The sequence below is a fragment of the Crocodylus porosus genome, unplaced genomic scaffold, assembly GCF_001723895.1.
Source record: "Crocodylus porosus isolate Cpor-Errol unplaced genomic scaffold, CroPor_comp1, whole genome shotgun sequence".
NCBI lineage: Eukaryota > Metazoa > Chordata > Crocodylia > Crocodylidae > Crocodylus > Crocodylus porosus.
In genome coordinates, this window is record NW_017728931.1 from 76,889,026 (window position 1) to 76,905,172 (window position 16,147).

Here is a 16,147-nt window from a genome sequence, read left to right on the forward strand (position 1 = left end):
TGGCTGAAATTAGACAGGTTCTACTGCACTTTACAGCTGTCTTTTATTCACATAAAATTATCACTATGAAAATTCTTCTTCTTGGATAGTAAAATTGGACCCTCTCCCAAATGTCCATGTTTGGCACGTCCCTGTACATACTGTGCATATTTCAAAGTAGGAATATTATTCCCTTCTAGAACTTGTGAGGTTACATACATGTAGGTGAACTCTTGTAGTCTTACTAACACTAAATTTTAATTATGTTGGGAAAGAAAGTTGATCCCTTGATTTTCAATCAATAAAATGATAGTCAATTAGGTTTAAACTAGGATAACAGCTTCTCGCTTTTAATCCTAGAAAAACAAAGTGGTCAGGAGGTCATCTAGTCCAACCTTCTGCTCAAACTAGGATCATCCCTGACTAAACCATCCCAGCCAAGTGTCTGTGTAACCTGCACTTAAAAACTTTTTGTGAGGGAGACTCCACAGTCTCTTTAGGTATATAATTTGTATCAGTGTTTACCCACTTATATAGTAAAACTGTTCTTTCTGACATCCAACTAAAATCTCCTTTGTTGCAGTTTCAGAACAGTCGATTAGGCAGACAAGGTTCTTTGGGTAAATCTGATCAACTCATATAGTTGGAAAAATTCTTCTTAGGAAGCTTTTGGGTTTAAATACCCATTTGTCAGGCCGAGGAAGCCTCTGCAGTTTGTGTACGCTCTTCCTGAACAGTTGATTGACATTCTCTTTATAATAACCCTTTTTATATCTGAAAATTGTTATAACATCTTGCCTCAGTGCTCCAGGTGAGGCCTCTGCAGAACTGAATAGAGAAGAAGAACCGTCTCCTGTGATTTGAATGGGACACTTGGATGCATAATAACATCTCAGTATGCCATTAGCTTTTTAGCAATAATATTATCCTGTTAAATACGGCTGTGCAAAGCTTTGGTCCCTGATTTGATTTGGCAGAGAGAGATTCAGAACAATTGGGTGGCCGAATCTGAATTGAATCAGGGGACCCTTTCATTTTTCTGAATCAAATCGGAACCCTCCGAATCAATTTGGAGAGTTTCAGAGAGATTTGGCAATTCAGACATAGACACAGGTTTAAATGTTTTTTCTACATAGCTCTAGGTAGCAGGCAACTCGTGAATGCTGTGATGCTGGGGTGCATGGAGTCTCCCACAGAAGCATGGGGGGCTCCCCAGCTTGCTCAGCAGCAGTCCACTTCTGGGTCTGCCAGGGAGCACACTGAGGGCCTCCCCCCATGGCCCTCCAGCTCAGTGCCTCCCGGTCCCCCCAGTGCCTCCCCAGTTTTGGGGGGGGGCACCTGGTGTCCCCTCACAGTCAATTGCTGGTCCAGGTGGGTGCAGGGGGGTGGGCGTGCTCCCTGGCAGACCCAGAAGTGGACTGGAAATACTTCTGGTCCACTTCCAGGTTCGCCACCAAGCACATGGAGGGCCCCCCTGCACGCCTGTGGGATGCTCCATCCGCCCCAGCATCACAGCATTCACAAGCTGCGGTGGTACCTCAAGGTATGTAGAAAACATTTAAACTGTGTCTATGTCCGAATCACTGATTCTTTAAATTAGCATTGAATCTTCCAATTCAGATTCTGCTGAATCAAATCAGGGATAGTGATCCGAATCAACAAATCAAATCACTGTCCCGGATTCAGGCCAAATCTGAATTGAATAGGGCCTGCTTCACGCACCACTACTGTTAAATTATATTCACTCTGTAATCTACAGTAAGCCCCAGATCCTTTTCTGCAATCTTGTAGCTAACTCAGTCACTCCCAAGTCACATATGAAATTGCCAACTTTTTGAAACATCACCAAGGCATAAAGGAAGCACAGCATAGTAGTGGCACAACATACACACTTCATCTGTTATTGCTCCCAACACTTCTTCTGTTCCTCAGCCGTTTCAAATTGCTGTAGTTTGTCCCATGTGGAGAATGTCTATTGTGAATCAGAATATTAGCATGTGTAAACATGTATAGCTGATTACTGCTTTTCAGTTACTTACTGCTAGTGTAGGCACTGGAAATGTCAAGTGGCTGGTAATGGCAGCAGCAGACACTGATAAGAATGAGTTGAAAAAGCAAGAAGCAGTATATCCCTAATGACTACTCTGCAAGAGACAGGGAGCCTTATAATTGCTTCAAAGACCCCAACTGCTGTTCTTTCTGATGAGAGCCAGAGAGGGCCTGCAACTCACTCCATTTCCTTGAAAGAATTGTGACTAGAACAAGGACCTCAGGGAACTGCCAAAATCAATAATTGGATAGGGATGAGGTAGGAGTATATATGTATGTGTGTTGCAGGAGAGGAACTGGAAGTCTCTTAAATTAGTAAAAGCTATTTAACATGTTTTGAAGAACAGTTGTAGCAAAAATAGTTGCCTTTTAGTTAAAGCAGTTCCTTGTGTAACCAGCTTCAGGCAATAGTATGCAGCACAATGTATTTGGCTTTTTTTTTATTTTTCAGAGGCAATATTTTACCGTGCTTTCCTTCAGAGTCAGTCAAAAAGCCAAGTCCTGCAGTCATTACTCGGGTAAATCTCTTATTACTGTTCAATAACAACCATAATGGCACTGTTGTTACTGTAGCATTTTATTTATTGAGTATCATTTTACACTTTGGATCTGTGCAAACATTACATTTAGATTAACCTATCGGGAGGTTTAAATTGGGTCAGAAATGGTGTCTTGATCTAAAGCGGTGCTTCTCAAAATGTCTGATATGGCGGACCAGCAATTTTTTTTCCCATGGGCCAGGAACCGGTGCCCGGTTCAGTTGCTGTCAGCAACTGTGTGTAACAGCACTACACAAATACGTGACTGGCTGTTTCTTTCTCTTTCCTCGCCTCACACAACATGACGTCACCTGGAGTGTTGGAACGTACAAACTGTGGCACTATGACATGTCAATATTATGCTTCTGAAAATATATTTCTTTCTTTCCTGGGAACTTGCTGTGGACCAGCAACCGGTGGCTCATGGACTGGTACTGGTCTGCGGACCACCACTTTGAGAAGCACTGATCAGGAACAGGTTAGCCTGATCTAATAAATGTTTCCACATGTTCAGAGCACAGCCCCAGGCTAGGAAAACCCAGCTGCTTACCCCATTCCTGGGGATGCACTCTTCCTACTCCCTTCCCCACCCTGACCAAGCTATTTTCACCTTCTACCCTCTAGACACAGCAGCCCCTCCAAACCTGTCAGCTCCCCTTCTGGACCTACCAAACTTCCTCATGGACCCACTAGCCCCCCTGATCCCACCCGTCCCTCCCCCTACCCCAGGTTCTCAACATGGCTTCTGGTTCTGGCAAACATCTGCACATAACACTCCTGAACTAGGATCACATAGCTTAAAGTAAGCCACATGTTTGTAAACGCAGGTGCACTGAATTGTTGTATACACCCTTTGACTGTATGCTTTTTGGGGGAAAGGATGCCTTATTATTTTTGCATGGGCAGGGCCACTATGGGCTTGTCTACACTGCTGCACCCACAAGTCCCTGTAATGAGGGCTTCAATAATGGTTCATTCATACACTACCCTTGTCCAAAGCTGATGTGCTTAAAACAGGGAAATAGGTCAATGAGGCAACTCTGGTCTCACCCTCAGACCCCTTGTACACATGCACATAAAGGTATGATAGGATCAAATGCATGATTCACATAATTGTGCATTCTACCATGCCACACCTGTATGGCAGCAGGTGCAATTGTGGGATTGCATATTAGCTTTACCCATGCCTTATTGCTGGTAGAAGAGGAGCCTGATCCCTGCACTGGCAAGAAGCAACCTCCTGTGGCTAGGCACCCCATGCATGCCAGTTGAGGGGATCTCAACAGCAGGGGTACCCCATGCACACCTAATCCTGAAGAACTGGCACTGTGTTGATCTTGCCACCCCTGGGGCTGGGGGATTGCTGCAGGGATGATCCCCCCCACCTTGGGAGGGGGGTAGGAAAACCCTGGGGCCAGAGGATCACTGATCCTCTGATCCCAGGGTTCCCCACACCCCCAAACCCTAAAGATTGTGGCAACCACAGTCCCCAGGGCTAAAGGGTGCAGGAAACTCCCAGACACTGGGGATCAAGGTTGCTGCAATCCTTAGGGCTTGGGAGTTTTATGCTGGGTACAGCACACTCCCACAGCTGGGAGCCTCATTAGCTGATGGGGCTCCCAAACACAGGGGAGACGCTACTACCTTGGTTTACATGCAAATTAAAGCTTGGTAGCCACCAACTATAAAGTTAATACATATTTTCAAGGTCTAATTTAATGGCTGGTTGGAGCTTTTTATTGTTTGTTAACTACTGTGCATGTATAGTTGGTCTTTGAGTAACTGTACAATTAACTAGTTAATTGTACAATACCTGTAATGGGAAGAGGGAGTCCTAGTGGCAAACATACCTGTGTTTGAAGTATGAATTTGGAAAGATAACAGATGTTAGTGTTATTCTAGTTTCAAGTATTTATGTGAACGCTGTATCTCACAGTGCATAAGCTGAGGTTTGAAGCCAAATTTTTAGCTCTTAAAATTCAATCCTGTTCCAATCCTTGTAAGTGGTACTGTGGTACGTGTTCACCCCTTGGGTACCTGGCCCACAGGGAGGGCGCACAAGGCTGGTATAAGTCAGCCCCATATTTCTGATCTAAAAAGTTAGGTTGACTTATACACTGCATCTACAAAATCTATAAAATTCATAACTTTCTGAATCAGAAAAATTGAGTTGACTTATACACTATGTTGACCTATATACCATGAAATACAGCTCTTTATTGTAAGAACAATACATTAAACTAGGTTTGGTACATCAGCCCAAAATTAACCCACTAAGTCTATGACAAGATTGTTACATAAAATATATATATCGATAGATACTTGATACAGAAGGTACTTATACAAGTTTCATATAACTCCCATTGACTTTTTAAAATATAGAATATTGAGCCACAAGTTAACTTAGTGAAATTGTTCTTTGTATGCACGGTACTTTACCTTCATAAGACCAAATTTTAAAAGGCCCATATTCACCAATGGATAACTGGAGTGAAGTTGTGTCTGTTATCTAGGTTTAATTTGATCAATTATTCTTCTTAATTTGAGAAGGCTTCAGACCAAATTATACGCCCTCCTCCCCCCAGAAAAAGAAAAGAAAAAGAAAAAATTTCAAAACTTAATTCAGTGTTTGTGGCCTGGGCCTATTGCATCTCTCATTTTAATGTTCTAAATTCTGTCTTCCACTTTCAACAATGAAAGTTTGCAGAAGGTTATAAAAATATAAAGATTAATTTTAAAAGGTAACTAAATGCTCAAATCAGTTTCAGTTCTTACTGTGTCAGCATTGTTCCTAAATCCATCCCAATTAAATGAAGCAGCAGCACATTTAATCCAAGTACTGTAGTTTTCCAACGGCTTTACCTGTCTGGCTGTGTAGTGACTAAATATGTCAACTAACTAGTTGACACATTTAATTATCATTGTATATAATGTTTACATAAAATGCAAATGATTTAGAAATATACATATAACTTCTGACCTGTTCTATACTGAATGAAATCCCTTAAAATCAAGATAATTTATCAAGGCCCATTTTAATTTAGTTATTATAAAATGCCACTACATTGAATGCAAGATGATGTCCTCAAAATGCAATTTCATAAGTCCAAAAACAGCAGTAATTTATGGTTTTGAAGAGACAATAACAGGAACTGTACTAAATGTTTGCTGCACATGGATTTTGTTATCTGTGAAAAAGGATACTAAGAGCAGATGTTCATTTGCCAGTCATAGATCCTAAAAGAGTTGATTAAAAAAGGAAAGGTTTTTTTTCTCTGCATAAAAATGATGCATTTTGCTAACCGAAATGGCAACAGGAGCCAATTCCTTTATGATCCAGCCAGCATTGCCAAAATAATGCTTCTTGCCATTTTCAGACCAGATGACAACCTAGCAAAGTTATGTTGAATTTACTGTTCATTTACTATGGAACCAGTTCCCTATGAAACCAGTGGTTTGAAGGAAGAACACATTTTTTTTAATAGAACTCTGCATTGATTGTTTAGAACTTTAGAATAAAGGCCACAAAATGCTTTCTTTCCTGGCCTCATTCTTGCTAAGGTTTATTGATGGATTTTGATAGATGAAGTGTCAGGACAGAGACCTGATGAATCTAAGCTTGGGTGATTACCGTGGAAAATCGCACCCCCCCCCGGTAATATGCTTTACTCCATAGGAGACAAAAAAAGGAGAAAAACAAACAAACCGTGAACTAAACCCAAAACCAAAGACACCAGGAAATATATTCTTGTTACTTTGTTGCTTCTCCACAGCCTCTGCAAAGGAACTGCTCCAAGTGCCTAAAAGCCTACTTAGAGATGGACCAAAATTTCCAATTAAATCTTTTGTTTTCAAAAACAGCAACAACATTTTTTTTCTGACAAAATACAAATTTTATTGAAAGGATACAGTTTTGTGAAAGTTGTTCAGATCTTAAAGAAAAATAAAGCATAAATATTTTAGTTCTAAGCATGTGAAAACTTATTGTTCTAGCAGTTTTGAGATTTTTGTTATCACAGCATCAAAAAATAATACTTGGGGAGAGGCAAGTTCAATAAAATTCCTCTATCCAAAGCACAAAAATTCAATAAAAACAGAAGAAAATGTTCAGTGAAATTTTTCTTGAGAAAAAACACTTCCAATGAATTCAGCAACTGCAACAGGCTGGTTTTATTTGGTTCCAAATCCATTTTGAAAACCAGTGTGAGCTACTGAATAAATGCACATTAGATTGCCCAAGTGCATGCTTTTTAAGTGACACTTAATATACAGTAGCCTATTTTATTGTGCATTAGCGTACTTACAGTTTTTTACATGATTCTTAAATGTGCAGTAAAATAGATTACTGCACATTAAAATGGATGTGTAGACATGCCCAGTGAATACATCCATATCAGACGCTTTACTGCATTAGACTAATCAAATGCACAATAAAGTATCACTGTCTACACGTGCAGGGCAATTACTGAGTATTAGCTTGCTCTAAAGTAGCATTTTCTAATACTGGTAGATACAGGTACTAGAAAAATGGCACATGTACATACTGACCAGGAGCAAATTGCTCCCAGTCAGCAGGGTGCCACACTGCTGCCTAGCTAAGTCTGGAGCTCTGCATAGCATAGAAGAGTTATCCTGGCTCCACTGGCAGCTCCCGTCCAGCTGGTGGGAGATCAGACTGGCTACAAGCTCCTGGGGGAGGCAGGGCAGAGGGGTCCAGTTGGGTAGGCAGTGCCCTCCGAGCTTCACAAATGCTCGTCTCAGGGCCAGCCTGATATCTCCCCAGTTGGGATGGAGATGCCTGTCCAGCTGGGACTACTCCCCCTGGCCTCCTGGGGGTCAGGGTCAGCCCGATCTCCCCCTGGCTGGGACGGAGCTTGCCTGTCCCCTAGGGATCAGGGCCTGCCTGATCTCCCCCCAGCTAGCAAAGAGGTGCCCACTGAGCCAGGGTAGCTCTCCCCATCCTCTGGCACCCAGGGGAGCCTGGAGCTCCCCCTAGCTACAATAGAGTAGGGCAGGAGCAGCCCTGAACTTGGCTGCTGCTCTTGGGCTCAACTGGCTCCCAATGTGGGCGCGTGTGTACATGTGTACCTGGGAGCACATTAATTGCACATGTAGATGTGCCCATTTTTTATTAGAAGGTAAGGCTATCAGAAGATAATGTTCATTCACTGTGTACCATGGCTGACTAATATTAACATATTCATTTTTAATTAATTATGATTATAATTTGAATGATTAAACATTTACAAAACATCATATTTGCAAGCACGGATGGAGAAATTACATGTACAGAATATAAGAAGAATAGAAGCATTTTGTAAAAGTGGTACCAACCAATACCATGCCAGAGCCAAAAGACACAACTGACATTCTTTTTATTTGGGAGTTATGATAAAACACAAAGGCCTAATCAACATTACATTGATTTATGTTCAGGAAGCCAGTTCATCATAGGTATCCTCAAGTGTGGTTAAATATAGTTCTATCTTGCAGTGCCCACAAGAAATAATTGTGTGGGTCCTAAAATATTATTAAAGACTTTGATTTTTTTATGATTTGGGAGTTACATCCCACTACAAGATGAAACTGTGTTTTAATCATATAACAGATACCATATTTTTAACCAATTTGCCCAATAGGGTTGATTTTGTACTCTAAGATCCATTTCTTGAGTCATTCTATGCAACTAATGTTGTTCTGCTGCCTTATATTGAATTGCAGGGCAGCAAGCAGTTCTTAAAAGTAGCTGATACAAGTTATAGAGGCAATTATTATATATTATGAGCTCTAGTTATATTAATGGCCATCCAAGTTCTTGATAGATGAAAGGAAATACAACGAAGTCAGTCAGTCAGTGGTGCTTGGCAGTGGTGTGGGAGAAGACCACTATGGATGAGTGGCAAGCTGTTCCACAGTGGCTATAGGTCCACTCATTAAATACAGGTAGAAGCATACACTGCTTCCTGACTCAGCTGCGGGCCTCAGCCTGGGCTCTCTAATGGCTGCCTGTGGTAACTGCACCAGCTTTGACCTGGCTTCTTCAGATTGAGCAGCTGTGGGCAGGTTCTTGTGGTTCTTAGTGGGAATGCTGAATTGTGGGCAGGTTCTCATGGTTGTTAGTGGGAATGCTGAATTTCTTGAGACCTTACTTGACCTTGTTGCTGTATGGGAGCTTTGGGCTTCCTCTGTATCACAGGTAGTTCTTCAGTTGGACATAGAGCACAGCCTTCAGCAAATGATCTTGAGGCATGTGTTCCACATGTCCCAGCTAGCAAAACCTATGAGTGTCCATCACAGGATACCCAAACAAAAAATTGAAATACCCCATTCTAGGGGCAGCCTGCCCTGCTCTCACCAGCCATGCCTTGATAGATATTGATATATATGCAGGAAGCTGCCCTGATCTTACTGTAATGACCACCTCACTTGTGCCCTTATGGGCCAATCACACAGCTCTGTACCTTCCCTATACTGTGTCCCATGCCTTGCAGCTGGCATCCTTTACATCTGTTCTTCAGACCTTAAAAATGCCTCTGAGTCTGGTTCTGGCCCCTCACTGTGCTTCTCAACCCACTGGCCCTGCTCAATTAGCTGGGCCTCATTAGGCAGCTCCAGCCCCTCTTGCTACCTCAGGCCCCACTCACTGGGCCTCATTGTTGGACCCTTGGCCTTGACCCCTCTTCCTCAGGTGACCTAACACCAGCCATCGGCATCTTGGGCTGCATACCCCTTGACACTTTTCCCTCTCGGTTGTGGCTCCTCACAGACCTTTCTGCCTCTTCTAGGCCCTGGCCCCACCTCCAGACCAGTTGAGACTCCAAGGTCTCTGCAGCTCTGGCCACCTCTGAAGGTGGGCACTCTCACTCTTGGGCCCCTCCTGGGCCTTGGCCCCAGCATGGACCAGTTGAAGTTCTCTGAGTCAGTTCTCCAGCTGTCAGCCCTCTCCTTACTGTGGGTCTGCTCTCCCAGACCTCTCCATACATTTATCCCTCTCTTTGGGATCATGGTCCACATAGTCTTCCCCTGCCCCTCAATGGACCTCTGGAGACCCATGGTCCACATGGTCTTCCTGGTCCTCTGATCAGGCCTCTGGACTGCTGTGGTCCACATGATATTCCCTGGCCCCACACTGGGCCTCTGGACCCCCATGGTCCTGGTTTTCCCTGGCCAAGTGCTTTTTTGTCAGGGTGTGTTTGCCCTCCATGGGGCTACCCACCAGGCAGGGGAAGCTGAGACTTTCTGATGCCCCATCCTCATCTTCCTCTGAAGTGGCCCACATGTGGCATTTCATGGAGACTGCCTCATCACAGGCAGCCCCATCACACCAACCAACTCCAGTAGAGTGCAGTTTTAGGTATTATCCAGTACCTTCAGGCCTACTTGATGTTCCTTATCCCTCTCTGGGCTCCCCACAGATGTCCTTCACCTCTCCTGGGCTCCCCCTATATGTATTGCAGTTTCCCTGGGCTGCTAACTACCAGATTCTCTGGCCCTAGTTCCATCTCATCTTTGCATTCTCCATCTCTGGCCCCAAATCACCCCTGTTCTTGATCCCTCCTCCTCAGATAGCCAAGTACCAGCCATTATCATGCAGACCCTTTGCCCCCTCTATCTTGGCTGTGCCCCCTTACAGACTTTTGTGTCTCTCCTAGACCCTGGCCCCACCTCCAGACCAGTCAAGACTCCAGGCTCTCCACAGCACCTTGATGCCTCTCATGGTGGGCACTCTCACCCTTTGGCCCCTCCTGGGACCTGGCTCAAGCATGGACCAATTGAAGGTAGTCCTCCAGCTGTCAGACCCTCACACCACCCTCACAGGCCCCTCCATAACTTAGTCCTGCTCTCTGGTGCTCACCAAGAGCCCTTATAGATCTTATTTAATGCAGCCCCTTTCTCCTTTGAGCTCCTCAGGACCCCTTGATGAGCTCTCATGCTCTGTCACACTCTCTAGGTTCACCCAGGCCCTTAAATAGGTCTCAGAACTGCTCAGGACTTCACTTAGGGCTCCCCTAGCATCTAAATAGACTCTCAGCCCCTCTCTCTGAGCTGGCCTGACCTCTCACTGGGCCCTGTGCACACAGCCCCTCACTCTCTCTGAGCTAGCTTGGCCTCTCTCTAGGTTCCAGGCCCTCAGCCACCTCCTCAGGGCTCTGGACCCCATGCTGGGTCCTTAGTAACATCCTCCATCCCCATAGTTCCTACCTAAACCTTCAGAGGTCTCAGATGGTATTCTCTGTGCTGGCATTCAGGAGCTACAACCTTCCTGCTAGGTGATGTTCCTCCAGTAGCTCCCCAAATGTTACTCCCAGCCCTACTTTCAGGGTCTGGGCTCATACTCATCTAAGCCCAGCCCTTCTTGAATCGGGCAACTCCCATGCAGTCAGGTAACTCCCTTGATCATGCCTAGCTTTACCTGCCAGCCCCTAGATCTACTGACTCTCTAATTAGGCCTGACCCCACTTGCTGGTGACTCCCCAGACTGCCTGATCTCTTAAAGTGGCAGGCACATCAGGTGCCTCTTCTACCTGGAGCTGTCCCCCAACCCTCATTTCTCCTTCTCACATACACTCCTGCTGCCACCTCCCCCCAGCCCATCACACCCCCCAAGTGGTTCCTGGGACCAGGAGCCCCCCAGACTGGGGCTGAATGTCCTAGCATTGGTGTGGGCATGGGGAAGGCCTGCAGTGTGGCAGTTGCCCCTGCACCCATGGCTCCCACCAGCAGGTCCTCTCCCATCCCATCTGGCAGCTGGGCATGCAAGGTATAAGACTTGGGGGGGATATGGAGTTTCAGGGGGAAGGTGTGTGGAGGGCTGGGTGTGGCATTTGTGGGGGGTTGTGGGGGGTTAGGGTTTGTGGGGGTGAGGTTTGTGTGGGGCTTTGGGGTGGTGTGGGGTTTGTGGGTCAGTATGTGGGTGGGGGGTTTTGGGGCAGATTGTGGGGGGACTGTGTGGGAGTGGGGGAGACTGAGTGGGTCCCCTGCCCCCCGCACAGCACACATCCCCTCCCCACAGCAGTAGCAGCAGCAGCAGCATCTGTCAGGATGCATATCCTTGCAGGCCATGGGCCTGGCCCACTCGTGCTCACTCTCAGGCAGAACTGGGCAGAACTGGGCTACTCTTGCTGTTACCTGGGGTCCTGGCAAGACACACAAAAGTGGGCATGCCCTTGGGTCAGGCCAGGTCCTGCCTGTATGGAACCAGTCTGGCCCAATGGTGCACGGGGCACATGGAGGCAGGACCTGGCTTGGCCCAAGGGTGTGCAGCCCCTGCGTGCATTGCTGGGACCTTGGGCATAAAGGCATCCGGTTTGGTATCAATAGAGGACAGAGGGCAACCAGGCTGTCCTCTATGATGACCACCCTAGCCCCAATGGCTGCTACTACTGTGGGGGGTGAGGGAGGAAGCTGTGCACCATTCGGGGGACCCACCCCTCCTGAGCAGTTCCCTCCACCCCCACATAGTTTCCTCACCCCCATCATCCCCTCCACACCCACACACACAGACAGTTTCTCCATCCCCACAGTCCTTCCCATGTCCCTACTTACCTGGGACAGAGCCCAGGCCCGAGCCACTGCTGCAGCCTTACCCTGCTCCTATTTGCCCCAGCATTCTGAGGCAGCATGCTGGGGTAGCAGAGGCACAGGGCAGCCATTGAAATTCTCTGGCTGGATGCCAAAGTGTCTCCTTTGAGGACCCAGGCTCTGGTTGCTGTGGGTATGCTGGAGTTGCCCTGTGCCGCTTTTTTCCAGTGTGTTATTTTTTGATACTGGAATTTCCCAGGATCAAATTTGGAGTCAGTGCTGCAAATATGCAGTGGGGGGAACATTTTTTCATTCTTAGCATGCCAGCTAAGACTGCTTTGAGGCACTGCAACAGGCATGTGCTTGCTCATCTGGATGCAGCCACTGAGTTCAAATGTATTTAATATGTGTAATAAAACACCCACAAAACTGACCCTTAGATAATAGCATTGGTAAGTTCTCCATTACATTTTTATCCTAACAACCGATATCTTCTCTAAGGGTTCAATGAGCCCTGCAGTATGCCTAAAATATTACTGAAACTAGACTAGTAGACAAAAAGGGGAATCAAATTTCAAAGCCATAAACCCTTTGCAGATTATGCCAGGCCAGCAGCACATTTTTAATTACAGCTGAATTTCAGCTCCTGTGCTGCCTCTTTACACCTCAACTCCACCTTCATAGAAACAGACCTACCAAAAACAAGTACTGAATAGTATAAGATATTCTTTCCTTCTTCAGTTTTCAAAACTTCTATGTATTGTCTTAATTCTGCCCCCAGAGTACTGATTTTACAAAAGCAGCAGGGTTGGCACAATATTGAGCACACTCGAAAACCCAGGTACTGTGCTTGGTGACAAGCTTATTTTTCTGAGGCACAAACTTTTTTTCTATCTGTATTTAATAATGCGCTCCCTCATTTGGGTAATCCTTTACTGACTGAAATCTTTTTACAGCAGATGTAATTAATGTACTTTCTTATCTTCGGTCAGTCTTAGAGGGCAAACAAGAAAAAAATATTTTTAACCACAGAGCCATGATACTTTTCAAAACTGTAATCACACCATTTCATATGAGCACACCATAAAATCAATAAAGTAATATAAAATAAGATGAATGAGTTATCTTTCTTGGGATTCTTTTGGCTTAAAATATGACAAGCATTGTACAAAAAAGTGGCTGGTTGATGAAAATCTCTCTTGAGCATGAGCAAATTGGATTATCAATTAACAGTATGTCTTCAGAAATCTCCTTCTTTTAAGCCTCCTTCAATTCCACTCTCATTTGTCAAGTGCCAGTGAAAAATGCCTGTGATATGTAGTGAAGCCCGCTTGTAGAGTGCCATTTTCTTCTTGAAAACTAAAGCTGGGTAAGCTTGAATAAACCTGTCTAGTAACATAGCTTGCAGCAAAAACAAAGCATGAAAAATTTCTCAAAATTAATTACTTGAGAGATTTAAGATAATATTAAAGTCAACCAGAAAAATAGTCATCCATTATAAGGTCCTGAGGCAAAGCCCTTTTCCTGGATGGAGTCTAATGCAGGATCAGGTCCTGAAGTTCCATTTTAGAGCTTAAAGCAATATCAAAAGGCAACCTATTTACTATTCAGTTCAGGTAGTATCAGAAGTTCTCTCTTCTTTTCTCAGTCTTTGTGAACTTATATTACAAAACAAGAGTCATGTAGGTGCTTTTGGGAAACACTTAAGCAAGTGCTTAATTTTAAGCAACTGCTTATGTCCCATTTAAATGAATGGTAAATCCCACACTTAGATGTTTTGTTGAATCTAGGCCTTAACACCCAGTGGCCACATCTACACAAGATGTGTACTGTGCAATAGCTTGTTACTGCTGTGCAGTACTTTGAGACTACTACACAGTAGTGTCGTGGGGCATGTACCGTGATGTGACACAACTGCACAGTAGTAATGAGCTATTGAGCAGTAGTAATGAGCTACTGTGCAGCACGCATCATCACAAAGCTGTGTGGGGACGCTACTGCACAATAATACACAGTATGTAAGTACTAAATGACTGCTCAGTAACAACTGCACAGTCAGAGCCTTGTGTAGATGCGGCCAGTTAATGGAAGTTTAGATTATTTTACTCTTTCTTCTACTCAGTGATATTTTAAGGGACAAAAGAATACAAAAATGCCTAAAGTTAACTTCCTTTTCAGTTTTTTTATCAACATTTAGTCAGAGTAATATCATGTTCTGTTACTATCTGGAATAGAATAGCATAGAATAAGAAAGCTGAATGTTGGCTAAATGTTCCCAAAAACTGAATCCCTTGGCTAACACACTTTGACCATTTAAACTGTCCATTTATTCATTGACATGGATTTTCTCTATGTTCATAAACTATAGTTTTGAAGTAAATATAATGACATATTATGGTTCAAAAGTAAAGCCAGCACATTGGGTAAGTGACAGTGAACTTTATCACAGTTCAATGGCCTGCAGTTTTTTATTTAAACTTCATGGCTTCTTGGGCCTCTTAGACTTTTGTGCCTCTAAGACTGTTGTCATTTGTTTCACTTAATATACAATATGCACTTGCAATTGAAAAGCTGGTTTCACCTTTGCCTATGATGTTTTATTTGAAGCACAGATTAAAAGCTCTATTTAATGGCATTGGTTCTGTCAGAACCACTTGTAAAGAACCTTATGGGCATGTCCACACATGCAGGCACTTGAGCTCACAGCAGCTCAAACAGGAGCGGCACAAATAGGAGCCAGCTATCAGAGCACCTCTTTGGAGCCCGCAAGGCTCTGGTTGTCTCAGAACAGGGACCTGGACCATACCTTGCCGCAGTTTTTTTCTGGGGTTTTTTTTGTTTTTTTTTTGATGCCTGGATATCCAGGTTTCACATTTTGAGCCCGTGCTGCAAATATGCAGTGTGGGGAACTTTTTTTTGTTCCTAGTGTGCCTCTTGCCACATGTCAAACTACTTTGAGATATGGCAAGAAGAATATATGGGTTTGTCAGAATGCACCCCATGGGCGCATCCACACAAGCACGTGCACTTGCAGCAGCTCAAATAGAAGCGGTGCAAATTTGAGCTGGGGCTTTTTGCTTCAGTACACATGCTCAGACATGCATTTTGGTGTGGAACAAATGGTGCCACATGGGGCAAAATAACCCTGCCTGGCTTCTCCCAGATCTGCAGCCAGAGGGAGCTAGAGCCAGCACCTGTGTGGCCCCAGCAGTATAAAAATTGGCCCTGTCCTGGCCCCAGCAGTGTAAAAAGCCACCTTGGCAAGTAGCTCAGGGCTACTAGCTCTCAGGACCTTCTGGAACCCAGCCAATTGGTACCTGGGGACACTACCACTTGTGCCAGCTGGACTGCTTAAGCAGCCCTGAGAGTCTAGCAGTGGGGGTTACAGAAGTCTGGCAGTGGAGGTAATCCATGTTCCTCCACAAGTAAAACAAAAGACCACTATAAAGAAAGAGAGAGTGAGACAGAGACAGCAATCAGTTGGACAATGCTTTACATCTACAGTGTTAAAACAAGTCAATTATTATAATAATAAAGTGAACTCTAAATACAGGTTTCATGAATTCATGAATACATATTTTGCTGCCCTCTCCCAGGGCAGTGGCCTCCACACAAGGGGTTGGTCCTCCACACAAGGGCTATGGCCCCCCAACAGGGGATTCAGCCCCTACACAAGGGGTTCAGTCTCCACACAAGGGGTTCAGCCCCCCCCAACAGAGGATTCAGCCCCCACACCAGGGCTATCCCCCTGCAGCAGGGGATTCAGCCTCCCAACAGGGGATTTGTCCCCCTCACAAAAGGTTCAGATGCCCAAAAGGAGTTCAGACCCCCAACAAGGTATTCAGCACTCTCACAAGGGGTACGGCCCACCACCAGGGAGTTCATCTCCCAGACAAGGGGTACAGCCCCCAACAGGGGCCAAATGGCCCCTGCAGGGGCTACCACCACCCATGCAAGGCCCACATACCCCAGCCCAGCTCCCCAATTCCTGCGCCACCTGGTCCCATCTCCCACCACCTGCTGCAACCTCCCAATGGCTGCCCCCAGCCCCACCCCCC

General features: G+C 45.0%; 1 long non-coding RNA gene across 1 annotated transcript in view; it reads right to left on the bottom strand.

Annotated features, from left to right (window-relative positions):
- Positions 1-15,366: 15,366 nt before the first annotated feature.
- The window catches only part of LOC109316101, an 18,680-nt gene continuing 17,899 nt past the window's right edge, over positions 15,367-16,147 (bottom strand). Inside the window, exon 4 of the long non-coding RNA XR_002102689.1 lies at positions 15,367-15,458. This is a non-coding gene — a long non-coding RNA (uncharacterized LOC109316101). The remainder of the gene's footprint in view (positions 15,459-16,147) is intronic.